The 14,233-nt window shown below is 36.1% G+C and overlaps 8 non-coding genes across 8 annotated transcripts; all 8 read right to left on the bottom strand.

Moving 5' to 3' along the window:
• Positions 1 to 560: 560 nt before the first annotated feature.
• Positions 561 to 633, bottom strand: TRNAF-GAA (transfer RNA phenylalanine (anticodon GAA)). Its single transcript has one exon. It is a non-coding gene; the product is annotated as a tRNA-Phe (tRNA).
• A 377-nt stretch (positions 634 to 1,010) lies between these two features.
• TRNAF-GAA (transfer RNA phenylalanine (anticodon GAA)) lies at positions 1,011 to 1,083 on the bottom strand. Its single transcript has one exon. It is a non-coding gene; the product is annotated as a tRNA-Phe (tRNA).
• Positions 1,084 to 6,605: 5,522 nt separating this feature from the next.
• Positions 6,606 to 6,678, bottom strand: TRNAF-GAA (transfer RNA phenylalanine (anticodon GAA)). Its single transcript has one exon. It is a non-coding gene; the product is annotated as a tRNA-Phe (tRNA).
• Positions 6,679 to 7,204: 526 nt separating this feature from the next.
• Positions 7,205 to 7,277, bottom strand: TRNAF-GAA (transfer RNA phenylalanine (anticodon GAA)). Its single transcript has one exon. It is a non-coding gene; the product is annotated as a tRNA-Phe (tRNA).
• Positions 7,278 to 9,954: 2,677 nt separating this feature from the next.
• TRNAF-GAA (transfer RNA phenylalanine (anticodon GAA)) lies at positions 9,955 to 10,027 on the bottom strand. The gene has a single exon. It is a non-coding gene; the product is annotated as a tRNA-Phe (tRNA).
• Positions 10,028 to 10,560: 533 nt separating this feature from the next.
• Positions 10,561 to 10,633, bottom strand: TRNAF-GAA (transfer RNA phenylalanine (anticodon GAA)). Its single transcript has one exon. It is a non-coding gene; the product is annotated as a tRNA-Phe (tRNA).
• A 2,727-nt stretch (positions 10,634 to 13,360) lies between these two features.
• Positions 13,361 to 13,433, bottom strand: TRNAF-GAA (transfer RNA phenylalanine (anticodon GAA)). Its single transcript has one exon. It is a non-coding gene; the product is annotated as a tRNA-Phe (tRNA).
• Positions 13,434 to 13,958: 525 nt separating this feature from the next.
• On the bottom strand, positions 13,959 to 14,031 carry TRNAF-GAA (transfer RNA phenylalanine (anticodon GAA)). Its single transcript has one exon. It is a non-coding gene; the product is annotated as a tRNA-Phe (tRNA).
• Between the last annotated feature and the right edge of the window lie 202 nt (positions 14,032 to 14,233).

The raw sequence follows: 14,233 nt of genomic DNA, 5'->3' as shown, positions 1-14,233 counted from the left end.
TCAACCAATCGCGCTCAATCTTACAAACAAGCTAGGGTTTTCGCCCCATTCATAGAAGTGGGTTCCAGCATGTGTACTGAAATATAATTCCGCAACTGTACAAGTGAGTGCTAATACCATTGTTAAGGCTATTTGTCTCTCTCTTGTCTGTCTCTCTCTCCCTCTCTTCCTCTCTCTCTCCCTCTTTTCCTCTCTCTCTCCCTTCCTCCCACTCTCACTCTCTATCTTTAACTCTCTCTTTCACCCCCTCCCCATCTGTGTGTGTGTGTGTGTTACGGTGCTACAATAATGCACAAGATCGAATTTTACATCATATCTATTAGCTGTCTTAAAATTAAAGTAGATGATAATTTACAGCGTATACTGTACGTATGTATGTATATGCATATACATTAGGCAAATAGTTCGATATATAATGCGAATCTTTCCTTCCCAGTTGCCAGAAATAAAACTTGAAATTAGGAAGCAGAAACGCAGTCACCTTTCCTTCTCACTTCAACATTTAATTTCGTTTACTGCGTGTGTAATCCCATTATAAAGATTTGTAACTGTTCATCAAGTGCCCAGACCCGGGATCGAACCGGGGACCTTTAGATCTTCAGTCTAACGCTCTCCCAACTGAGCTACCCAGGCTTATATACTCCTAATATATTTGACAAATTACTTCTTACGTATTAATTATTGCAGAAAAAAATCCAATCTCAATTTAAAGCTGTCAATAAAGAATCAACGGGAAACAGGAATATTTCAAATTCTTTTTATAAATCTCTCTCTCTGTCTCTCTTCCACCCTCCGTCCCTCCCCTCTCTCTCTCTCTCGATACATAATGTTTGTCAACCAGTTTCTCTTTCAGTCTTACTGTTTTTGCGAATCTTTCCTTTCCAGTGGCCTGAAATAAAACTTGAAATTAGTAAACAGAATCACAGTCATTTTTCCTTCTCACTTCAGCATTTTAATTCGTTTATTGTGTGCCTTAATAATCCCATTATAAAGAATTGTAACTGCTTAAGTGCCCAGACCCGGGATCGAACCGGGGACCTTTAGATCTTCAGTCTAACGCTCTCCCAACTGTGCTACCTAGGCATATATACTCCTAATATATATGTCAAATTACTGCTTGGGAACTATTTATTGGGAAAAAGAATCCGATCTCAATTTAAAGCTGTCATTAAGGAATCAACAGGAATTCATCGAGAAAGATCAAAAAAAAAAAAAAAAAATCCTAACGTTTCAAATTCTTGTTCTAAATCTCTCTCTCTCTCTCTCTCTTCCTCCCTCCCTCCCTTCTCTTTCTCTCTTCCCAAGTTCGATACATAATGTTTATCGGCCAGTTTCTCTTTCTTTCAGTCTTATTCTCTTTGCGAATCTTTCCTTCCCAGTTGCCTGAAATAAAACTTGAAGTTAAGAAACAGAAACACTGTCACTTTTCCTTCTCACTTCAACATTTTATTTCGTTTACTGTGTGTGCCTTAATAACCCCAATACATATTATAAAGAATCAAGTATTTTAATGACACTTGTAATTACACATAATATAACATTACCTATTGCTCTTAATATGCTTCATTATTTCTGCTCATCCAATTATCATTATCCTAGTTCTTCCTCTTTTATTTCCTCTGCGTCTTGTCTCCTTTCATTGTATGTTTTCCTTCTCTTTTATAATCGAGACACAAATAGTTATCACTTTATATGTATCTAACCAACGGGCAACACATCATTTTCCTTTTATTCCAATTAAGAGTGAAATAAATGTCCTTTATATCTTTATTTATATATCTGTCTATCTCTCTCTTTCTCCGTCTCTTTCTTCTGCCTGTCTCGCTCTCTCTCAATCTCTCTCTCTCTCTCTCTTCATTTCTCTCTCTCTCTCTCTATCTCTCTCTCTCTCTCTCTCTCTCTCTCTCTCTCTCTCTCTCTCTCTCTCTCTCTCTCTCTCTCTCTCTCTCTCTCTCTCTCTCTCTCTCTCTCTCTCTGTCTCTCTCTCTCTCTCTCTTTCTCTCTCTCTCTCTCTCTCTCTCTCTCTCTCTCTAGCTAATTCTAGCTTCAATTCCACACATAAAAGCTAATTCGACTATTGTGAAATCATATTGGAAGCCACTGAAAGCCTATATATGTACAGTGTTAGTACAATAATGAAAATTATTGCGCGTTCAAATTTCTCTGAAATGTTCACCGACAGTACAAAGCACACTGAAAAAGAATGATTTGAAATAGAACTACAACTGAAATGTGATCCATATTTTATCGTAAAAATTCAACTTACTTTTTTCATAATTTCATATATGTTTCAAAGGATTTCCACGAATAGCTTCTAGTCAATTCAACAGCACTCTTTTAAAGGTTGACAGCAACTGAACCGGATTCATTTTGACACATATTGGAAAGGTATGAATGGGAATGAACATCTTCACAATGCAAGAGGTGTATTTGACTGGTTTCGAATCTCAGAAATACATGAATTTCTGACGAGGGTATATTCGAAACCGGTCAAATACATCTAAAAGTATTCTCTCTCTCTCTCTCTCTCCCTCTCTCTCTCTCTCTCTCTCTCTCTCTCTCTTGTCTCTTGCCCATTGTATGTTTTCCTTCTTTTTATCTTAAAGACACAAATTGTTATCCTTTTATATGTAACTAACCAAATGGCAACACATCATTTTCTTTTATTCATTCCAATTAAAAGTGAAATAAATGTCGTTCATATATTTATTTCTTTATCTGTCTCCCTCTCTCTCCGTCTCTCTTCTCTCTCTCTCTCTCTCTCTCTCTCTCTCTCTCTCTCCCTCTCTCTCTCTCTCTCTCTCTCTCTCTCTCTCTCTCTCTCTCTCTCTCTCTCTCTCTCTCTCTCTCTCTCTAGCCAATTTTATCTTGAATTTCATTCATAGAATCTAATTCAACTATTGTGAAGTCATATTGGAAGCCACTGAAAGCCTATACATGTACAGTATCAGTACAATAATGAAATTTATTGCGTGTACAAATTTCTCGGAAATGTTCACCGTCAGTACAAAGCACACTGAAAAATAATTATTTGATATAGAACTACACAACTGAAATGTGATCCATAGTTTGTCGTAAAAATTCAACTTTTTCATAATTTCATGTATTTTTCAAAGGACTTCCATGAATAGCTTCTAGTCAACTCAACAGCTCTCTTTTAAAGGTCGACGGGAACTGACCAGTGTTCATGTTGACAGATGTAGAAAAGGTATGAACGAGAATAAATAGATTCACAATGCAAGGGGTGTATTTTACCGGTTTCGAATCTGAGAAATACATGAAGTTCTGACGAGGGTATATTCGAAACCGGTCAGATACATCTAAAAGTTTTGTGAAGACCTTTCCTTTATGGCTCTTATAGGCAGGGTACTTTTTTCTTTTTCTTTTTTAGTCCTTTATTTACCGGACTGGCTAAATGCGTAGGCGTGGGCACGCTGTGGTACATTTGATGCATGGTCTTAGCATTATATAATAGCATTACATTGGAAAGTTAGGCTATAACATTATTATAATCTGTACTATATCATTACACAGCACACTGAGATATAATATACAAGTGTTCGCTTATATTCTTCATTACAATGTATATCCCAGCCTAATTCTTGCGGTCAAAATATCATTGCTTTGTTCTTATTTTGTATGAACCATATGTGAACATATCCTCTTTGAAGTAATTCAAATCCGGGTTGCGCTTCCTTAGAGTTTCGGAAATTTTGCGAGTCTGTACTGTATCATTACATAGTACACTGAGATGTAATACACAAGTGCTCGCTCATATTCTTCATTGCCCAATTTACACTTAGACTCGTCAACATTACAAACTGTGCACTGACCTATCAATACACTCTATATCCCAGCCTGATTCTTGCGGTCAAAATACCATTGTTTTGTTCTTGTTTTATATGAACCATAGATGAACACATCTTGCATAAACCAGTCGTAGTGCTTTATGCTAAAACTTTTCGATTGTTGAGAATGACTCAACACAATCAAGTCCTCTTTGAAGTAATCCAAATCCGGGTTGCGCTTCCTTAGAGTTTCGGCTTATTTGCGAGTCGAAATTTTCGTCAGGATTATGGTTTTTATTTGTAGATCCAAATATCACTAATCATTGCCATTATTCAAATATCTAGTGATTTAAGGCTTTACTCAAAAGAGGTTTCAATAAATTAAAATCTAAGATATTTAGAAATATAGTGAACGTAGTTATAAAAGGAAATATATTGAGAGAAAAAAATGTCTCCTCATTATTCCTTTTCTCATTAAACCTTTTTTCTTCTTTCCATACATGTTCTCGTTCTTCTCCCCTTTCTCTTCCATTTTTTTCTTTATCTTCTGCTCATTTCTTCTTTTTCTTCTACCTTTTTCATTGTCTCTGTTTTTTTGTTTGTGTGTGTATGTGTGTGTTTCCACTTTTTTGCCTTATAGTATCATTTTGCTTTATTTCACCTTCGTAGTTGTTCCTCCCCCTTGTCTCATCCTTTTCCACTTCTTCCTCTTACCCCTTTTCTTCTTCCTCCTCATTCTCCTTTTCCTCATTCTCCTCCTTCCCCTCCCTTTCCTCTTCTTCCTCCTCCTCCACCTCTCCCTCCTTCTCCTCTTTCTCCTCCCCCTTCTCCCCTCCTCCTCCTCCTCCTCCTCTTTCTTCCCTCCTCCTCCTCCCCCTTCTTCTCCGCCTCCATCTCCTCATCATCATCATCATTCCCCCATCTTCCTCTTCTCCTCCTCCCCCCTCCTCTTCTACTCCTCCATCTCCTCCTCTTCCACCTCCTCCTACCCCTCCTCACTCACTCGAATTAATCAGCATATATCATTCACCATTAACCCAAGGCCACGAAGTCATATTTCTGATTAACGGCAAATCATCCATGTGCAAAGGCTAGTGATTACATGATATATCAATTAACTTCCCTTCTTTATAGTAATCATTATGGTAGTTATCGACATCGTGGAAAGCAATGCGTTGTCACGCAATCAAATTATGATACTGATAATGATAATGATCATAATGATAGTAATAACAGTAGTAATGATCATCATCATCATCCGGAGCTAACGCCGACGAGGGCGCATAGCCGCGTCCACCTTCTGCTTCCACCTCTTGGGATCCCTCATGGTAAGCCGCCAGGCAGGGGCCCGGCCCACCTCGAGCTCTTCCTGACAGGTTTGATCGATCTGCCCAAGCCACGACCTCCTAGGTCGTCCCATAGGCCTCCACCACCCAGGGTTGTCTCTTACAGAGACAACCTGATGAGCAGGATCAGCCTGTGGAAAGCGAGCCAGGTGGCCATATAGCCTGAGTTGGCGATCCCGGATTGTGCAGGTAACAGGTCCTGTGCCAGTCTCACGGCGCAGCCGTTGGTTAGACACATGGTCCCGCCAACAGTACCCTATGATCCGGCGCAAGGACCTATTACAAAAGGCATCAAGACGAGACTCCAGTGCACTGGATAATGTCCAGGTTTCGCTACCGCATAGCAAAACTGGCATTACCAGGGCCTTGAAAACCCGTAGCTTGGTCTTTCTGCACAGGTACCGGCACCTCCAAATACTCTTGTCGAGAGAGTTCATGACCCCTGCTGCTAGGCCAATCCATCTGCTGACTTCCTGGTCTGACAGCCCAGAGTTATGAACTGCACTACTAAGGTATGTAAAGCTCTCTTTAACTTCAATGTCCTCGCCGCAAGCACGTACCGAATGAACAGGTTCTCCTAGCAAGTCCCCAAAGTCTTGGATCTTGGTCTTGGTCTAGGAGACCTCTAGACCCAAGGGCTTCGCTTCATTACTAAATGCATCGAGGGCCACCACTAAGGTTTCCAAAGACTCAAATAGTAATGATGATAACCGTAATGATGATAATGGTAATAATAAAAATATAAGGATAATGATTACGATAAAAATATCAATGATAAAAAATGAAAACGATGAAAAAATAATAACAATGATAATGATTAGAATGGTAATGATAATGACAATAATCATATTGACGATGATAATCTTAAAGTATTAGTAGTGATTGTGGTAATAATAATAGTAATGATGATGATGGTAATAACAATGAAAATAGTAATAAAAATAACATTTGTACTAATGATAATAATAATGATAATAGCAATGATAATAATAATGACAATAATGATAATAGCAATAATGCTGCTGCTGCTGCTGCTGCTGCTACTGCTACTGCTGCTGCTGCTGATGATGATGATGATGATACTGATGTTGACGATGATGATGATGATAATAATGATAATAAAGATAATGACAATAATAATAATGACAAAAATAATGATATTACTGATGAAGGCGAGGAAAATAATGAGAATAATGATATCAATAATAACAACTGTAATGATACTGATGCTGATAATAAGGATGACAACAGTACTAATAATCTTTAAATGATAATAATAATTAAGGTGTTTGTTTCTTTCTAAATCCCTCATTCTCCCATTCTCTCTCTCTCTTTCGCTTTCTCTCTCTCTCTCCTTTTATCCTTTCTTCACACTTACTCTTCCTTCTCACATCAGCATTTTATTTCGTTTACTGTTTGCCTTAATAACCCGAATACATGTCATTATAAAGAATTCTGACTGCCCATCAAGTGCCCAGACCCGGGATCGAACCGGGGACCTTTAGATCTTCAGTCTAACGCTCTCCCAACTGAGCTACCTAGGCTTAGAAACTACTAATATATATGTCAAATTGGTCTTTACGTACTAAGCATTGGAAGAAAAAACTCGGTTCAAATCTGTCAATAAGAAGTCAACGGGAATTCGCCGTATTGTCTGAAAGATAAAAAGTCCTATGCTTTCTTTTTTTTCAAGTCTCATTCTCTATCTCCTTCTCTCTTTTTCTCTCCCTCTTTTTCACTCCCTCTCTTTCTTTCTTTTTTAAGGTGCTATAGTAATGTACCAGTACGAATTTTACATAATATCTATAAGGTAAACTATACCTATGTACGTATAAGTTTGTACATTGGAGAAATAGTTCGATACATAATGTTTATCGACTAGTTTCTCTCTCTTTCAGTCTTATTCTCTTTACGAATCTTTCCTTCACAGTTACCAGAAATAAAACTTGAAACTAGTAAACAGAATCACAGTCACTTTTCCGTCTCACTTCAGCATTTTATTTCGTTTACTGTGTGTGCCTTAATAACCCCAATACATACCATTATAAAGAATCGTGACTGCCCCTCAGCTGCCCAGACCCGGGATCGAACCGGGGACCTTTAGATCTTCAGTCTAACGCTCTCCCAACTGAGCTACCTAGGCTTAGAAATTACTAATATATTTGTCAAATTATTACTTACGAACTAATCATTGGAGAAAATCAGACCTCAATTTAATTCTGTCAATAAGGAGTCAACAGGAATTCGCCGCATTGCCTAAAAGTTAAAAAGTCCTGATGTTTCAAATACTTTTTCTAAATATCTCTCTATCTATCTATCTCGCTTTCGATGGAAATGTAAATCCAAAGATCTTGGGAACATCCATTGTCAAGGAATGATCGTGATCTCCAAAACAACATAACAAGACTGCAAGGCGACCAATATCACTATTTACTGATTATTTTCTTTGTGATTCATCATTCCTTTCGTTCATTATCACAGTCTAACAATGGGATGAAATCTTTATGTGAATGAGTTCCTTGTAGATATATGATATGCAAGTCCGATGTATAATATAAGTTTTAATTATTAATTACCTTCTATTGTAAATTGAATACAATACAGTTTTAGTTGTTTATTTCAGCAAAGATGTTACGGTTGAACATTTATTACAGAGGTAATTTTGTGTGCTTGAATATATGCTTAAATTTGTTTATAGATTTAACTTTTAGAAAGCCTGAAGCAACGTATTATAGAAGACAACTAAATGCGAAGGCGTGGACACACTGTGGTGCATTTGATGCATGGTCAGCACTATATAATAGTATTACAATCAAAATTTAGGCTATAACATTATTACAATCTGTACTATAGCACTGCATAGCACACTGAGATATAATATACAAGTGTTCGTTTATATTCTTCATTACAATGTATATCCAAGCCTGATTCTTGCGGTCTAAATATATCTATTTTGTTCTTGTTTTATATGAACCATATGTGAACACATCTTGCATAAACCGGTCATAGTGCTTTACGCTAAAGCTTTTTGGTTGTTGAGAATTATTCAATTGAAGTCCTCTTTGAAGTAACCCAAATCCGGGTTGCACTGCCCTAGAGTTTCGTCAAATTTGCGAGTCGAAATTTTCGTCAGGATTGTTTTTTATTAGAAAATCCAAATAGCACAAATCATTGCCATTATTTGAATATCTAGTGATTCAAGGCTTTACTCAAAAAAGGTTTCCATTAATAAAAATCTAAAACATTTAGAAATATAGTGAACGTAGTTATAAATGTAAATATAATGAAAAAAAAAATTGTCCCCTCATTATTCCTTTTCTCATTAAACCTTTTTTCTTCTTTCCATACATCTTCTCGTTCTTCTCCCTTTTCTCTTTCGTTATTATTATTATTATTATTTTCATCTGCTCATTTCTTCTTCTACTTCTCCCTTTTTAGTTGTTTCTGTTTGTGTGTGTGTGTGCTTCCATTTCTTTGCCTTATAGTATCATTTCGCTTTATTTCATCTTCGTAGTTGTTCCTCCTCCTTGTCTCATCCTTTTCCACCTCTTCCTCTTACCCCTTTTCTTCTTCCTCCTCATTCTCCTCCTCCCACTCCCTTTCCTCCTCTTCCTCCTCCTTCTCCTTACCCCGTCCTCCGCCTTCTCCTTCCCCCTCCTCCTCTTCCCCTCCTCCTCCTCCGCCTCCATCTCCTCCTCCTCCTCATTCCCCCATCCTCCACTTCTCCTCCTCCTCCTCCCCCCTCTCCTCCTCCTCTACCTTCTCCTCCTCCCGCTTCTCCTCTTCCACCTCCTCCTCTACCTCCTCACCCACTCGAATTAATTAGCATATATCATTCACCATTAACCCAAGGCCACGAAGCCATATTTCTGATTAACGTCAAATCATCCATGTACAAAGTCTAGTGATTACATGATATAGCAATTAACTTCCCTTCTTCATAGTAAACATTATCGTAGTTATCAACATCGTGGAAAGCTTTTCCTGAGTTGTCACGCAATCAAATTATGATACTGATAATGATAATGATGATAATGATGGTAATAACAACAATAGTAATGATAATAACCATAATGATGCTAATGGTAATAAATAATAATGATAATGATTACAATAAAAATGTCGATGATAAAAAAATAAAAACGATGAACAAAATAACACTGGTAATGATAATAATCATACTGCCGATGAAAATCATAAAAGCATTAGTAATGATTGTGGTAATAGAAGTAATATTAACGATGATGGTAATAACAATGAAAACAGTAATAAAAATTATATTTGTAATAATAATAATAATGATAATAGTAATAATAATAATAATAGTAATAATGATGACAATTATGATAATAGTAATAATGCTGCTGTTGCTATTGTTATTGCTGTTGCTGTTGCTGTTGTTGCTGCTGCTGCTGATGATGATGATGATGATGATGATAATGATAATGACAATAATGATAATGACAAAATTAATGATAGTATGAGGAGAAACATAATGATAATAATGATAATCATAATGAAAATGATAATTTAGATAATGATTATATTAATGATATTGTAATGATACTGATGCTGATAATAAGGATGACAACAGTACTGATAATCTTTAAAAATGATAATGGTAATAATTTATTTATTTATTTCCAAATCTCCCATTCTCTCTTTCTTTCTGTGTCTCTTTCTCTCTCTCTTTCGCCCTCTCTCTCTCACTCCTTTTATCCCTTCTACACACTTACTCACATCAGCATTTTATTTCGTTTACTGTTTGCCTTAATAACCCGAATACATGTCATTATAAAGAATTCTGACTGCCCATCAAGTGCCCAGACCCGGGATCGAACCGGGGACCTTTAGATCTTCAGTCTAACGCTCTCCCAACTGAGCTACCTAGGCTTAGAAACTACTAATATATGTGTCAAATTGGTCTTTACGTACTAAGCATTGGAAGAAAAAACTCGGTTCAAATCTGTCAATAAGTCAACGGGAATTCGCCGTGTTGTCTGAAAGATGAAATGTCCTATGTTTTCATTTATTTATTTATTTATTTATTAAATCTCATTCTCTCTCTCTCTCTCTTTCTCTCCCTCTTTTTCACTCCCTCTCTTTCTCTCTCTTTTTTATGGTGCTATAGTAATATACCAATACGAATTTTACATAATATCTATAAGGTAAACTACACCTATGTACGTATAAGTTTGTACATTAGAGAAATAGTTCGATACATAATATTTATCGACCAGTTTCTCTTTCTTTCAGTCTTATTCTCTTTGCGAATCTTTCCTTTACATTTACCAGAAATAAAACTTGAAACTAGTAAACAGAATCAGTCACTTTTCCGTCTCACTTCAGCATTTTATTTCATTTGCTGTGTGTGCCTTAATAACCCCAATAAATACCATTATAAAGAATCATGACTGCCCCTCAGCTGCCCAGACCCGGGATCGAACCGGGGACCTTTAGATCTTCAGTCTAACGCTCTCCCAACTGAGCTACCTAGGCTTAGAAATTACTGATATATTTGTCAAATTATTGCTTACGAACTAATCATTAGAAAAAGTCATATCTCAATTTAATTCTGTCAAAAAGGAGTCAGCAGGAATTCGCCGCATTGCCTAAAAGTTAAAAAGTCCTGATGTTTCAAATTCTTTTTCTAAATCTCTCTCTCTATCTATCTATCTATCTGTCTATCTATCTATCTATCTCACTTTCGATGGAAATGTAAATACAAAGATCTTGGGAACATCCATTGTCAAGGAATGATCATGATCTCCAAAACAACATAACAAGACTGCAAGGCGACCAATATCACTATTTACTGATTATTTTTCTTTGTGATTCATCATTACTTTCGTTCATTTTCACAGTCTAACAATGAAATGAAACCTTTACGTGAATGAGTTCCTTGTAGATATATGATATGCAAGTCCGATGAATGATATAAGTTTTAATTATTAATTACCTTCTATTGTAAATTGAATACAATATAGTTTTAGTTGTTTATTTCAGCAAAGATGTTACGGTTGAACATTTATTACAGAGGTCATTTTGTGTGCTTGAATATATGCTTAAGTTTGTTTATAGTTTTAACTTTTAGAAAGCCTGAAGCAACGTATCATAGAAGACAACTAAATGCGAAGGCGTGGGCACGCTGTGGTACATTTGATGCATGGCCTTAGCACTATATAATAGTATTACATTGGAAATTTAGGCTATAACATTATTACAATCTGTACTATATCATTGCATAGCACACAGATATAATATACAAGTGTTTGTTTATATTCTTCATTACAATGTATATCCAAGCCTGATTCTTGCGGTCAAAATATCACTATTTTGTTCTTGTTTTATATGAACCATATGTGAACACATCTTGCATAAACCGGTCGTAGTGCTTTATGCTAAAGCTTTTTGGTTGTTGAGAATTATTCAATTGAAGTCCTCTTTGAAGTAATTCAAATCCGGGTTGCACTTCCCTAGAGTTTCGGCAAATTTGCGAGTCGAAATTTTCGTCAGGATTGTTTTTCATTAGAAGATCCAAATAGCATTAATCATTGCCATTATTTAAATATCTAGTGATTTAAGGCTTTACTCAAAAAAGGTTTCCATAAATAAAAATCTAAGATATTTAGAAATATAGTGAACGTAGTTATAAATGTAAATATAATGAAAAAAAATGTCCCCTCATTATTCCTTTTCTCATTAAACCTTTTTTCTTCTTTCCATACATGTTCTCGTTCTTCTCCCTTTTCTCTTCCATTACTTTTATTTTTTTATTTATTTATTTTTATCTTCTGCTCGTTTCTTCTTCTACTTCTACCTTTTTCATAGTTTCTGTTTGTGTGTGTGTGTGTGTGTTTCCATTTCTTTGCCTATAGTATCATTTCGTTTTATTTCATCTTCGTAGTTGTTCCTCCTCCTTGTCTCATCCTTTTCCACCTCTTCCTCTTACCCCTTTTCTTCCTCCTCCTCATTCTCCTCCTCCCCCTCCCTTTCCTCCTCCTCCTCCTTAACCCCTCCTCCGCCTCCTCCTTCCCCCTCTTCCCCCTCCTCCGCTTCCCCTCCTCCTCCTCCCCCTTCTTCTCCGCCTCCATCTCCTCCTCCTCCTCATTCCCCCATCCTCCTCCTCCTCCTCTTCTCCTCTTCCTCTACCTTCTCCTCCTCCCGCTTCTCCTCTTCCACCTCCTCCTCTACCTCCTCTCCCACTCGAATTAATTAGCATATATCATTCACCATTAACCCAAGGCCACGAAGCCATATTTCTGATTAACGGCAAATCATCCATGTACAAAGGCTAGTGATAACGTGATATATCAATTAACTTCCCTTCTTCATAGTAAACATTATCGAAGTTATAAACATCGTGGAAAGCTTTTCCTGAGTTGTCACGCAATCAAATTATGATACTGATAATGATAATGATGATAATGATGGTAATAACAACAATAGTAATGATGATAACCATAATGATGATAATGGTAATAATGAAAATAATAATGATAATGATTACAATAAAAATGTCGATGATAAAAAAGATAAAAACGATGAAAAAAATAACACTGATAATGATAATGACAATAATCATACTACCGATGAAAATCATAAAAGCATTAGTAATGATTGTGGTAATAGAAGTAATATTAATGATGATGGTAATAACAATGAAAACAGTAATAAAAATTATATTTGTAATAATGATAATAATAATGATAATAGTAATAATAATAATAATAGTAATAATGATGAACAATTATGATAATAGTAATAATGCTGCTGTTGCTATTGTTACTGCTGTTGCTGCTGCTGCTGCTGCTGCTGATGATGATGATAATAATGATAATGACAATAATGATAATGACAAAATTAATGATAGTATGAGGAGAAACATAATGATGATAATGATAATAATTATAATTAAAATGATAATTTAAATAATGATTATATTAATGCTGATAATAAGGATGACAACAGTACTAATAATCTTTAAAAATGATAATGGTAATAATTTATTTATTTATTTCTAAATCTCCCATTCTCTCTTTCTTTCTGTCTCTCTTTCTCTCTCTCTTTCGCTCTCTCTCTCTCTCTTTCGCCCTCTCTATCTCTCTCCTTTTATCCCTTCTACACACTTACTCTTCCTTCTCACATCAGCATTTTATTTCGTTTACTGTTTGCCTTAATAACCCGAATACATGTCATTATAAAGAATTCTGACTGCCCATCAAGTGCCCAGACCCGGGATCGAACCGGGGACCTTTAGATCTTCAGTCTAACGCTCTCCCAACTGAGCTACCTAGGCTTAGAAACTACTAATATATATGTCAAATTGGTCTTTACGTACTAAGCATTGGAAGAAAAAACTCAAGTTCAAATCTGTCAATAAGAACTCTGAAAGATAAAAAGTCCTATGCTTTCATTTATTTATTTATTTATTTATTTATTAAGTCTCATTCTCTCTCTCTCTCTCTCTCTCTCTCCCTCTTTTTCACTCTCTCTCTTTCTCTCTCTATTTTCTAAGGTGCTATAGTAATATACCAATACGAATTTTACATAATATCTATAAGGTAAACTATACCTATGTACGTATAAGTTTGTACATTAGAGAAATAGTTCGATACATAATGTTTATCGACCAGTTTCTCTTTCTTTCAGTCTTATTCTCTTTGCGAATCTTTCCTTCACAGTTACCAGAAATAAAACTTGAAACTAGTAAACAGAATCACAGTCACTTTTCCGTCTCACTTCAGCATTTTATTTCATTTACTGTGTGTGCCTTAATAACCCCAATACATACCATTATAAAGAATCGTGACTGCCCCTCAGCTGCCCAGACCCGGGATCGAACCGGGGACCTTTAGATCTTCAGTCTAACGCTCTCCCAACTGAGCTACCTAGGCATAGAAATTTCTAATATACTTGTCAAATTATTGCTTACGAACTAATCATTGGAGAAAATCAGATCTCAATTTAATTCTGTCAATAAGGAGTCAACAATAATTCGCCGTGTTGCCTAAGAGACAAAAAGTTTCAAATTCTTTTTCTAAATCTCTTTTTCTCTCTCTCTCTCTTTCTCTTTTTTTCGCTTTCGATGAAAAATAT

Source organism: Penaeus vannamei, chromosome 4, assembly GCF_042767895.1.
Source record: "Penaeus vannamei isolate JL-2024 chromosome 4, ASM4276789v1, whole genome shotgun sequence".
NCBI classification, from domain to species: Eukaryota; Metazoa; Arthropoda; class Malacostraca; order Decapoda; family Penaeidae; genus Penaeus; species Penaeus vannamei.
This window is presented reverse-complemented; position numbering and strand designations above follow the sequence as displayed.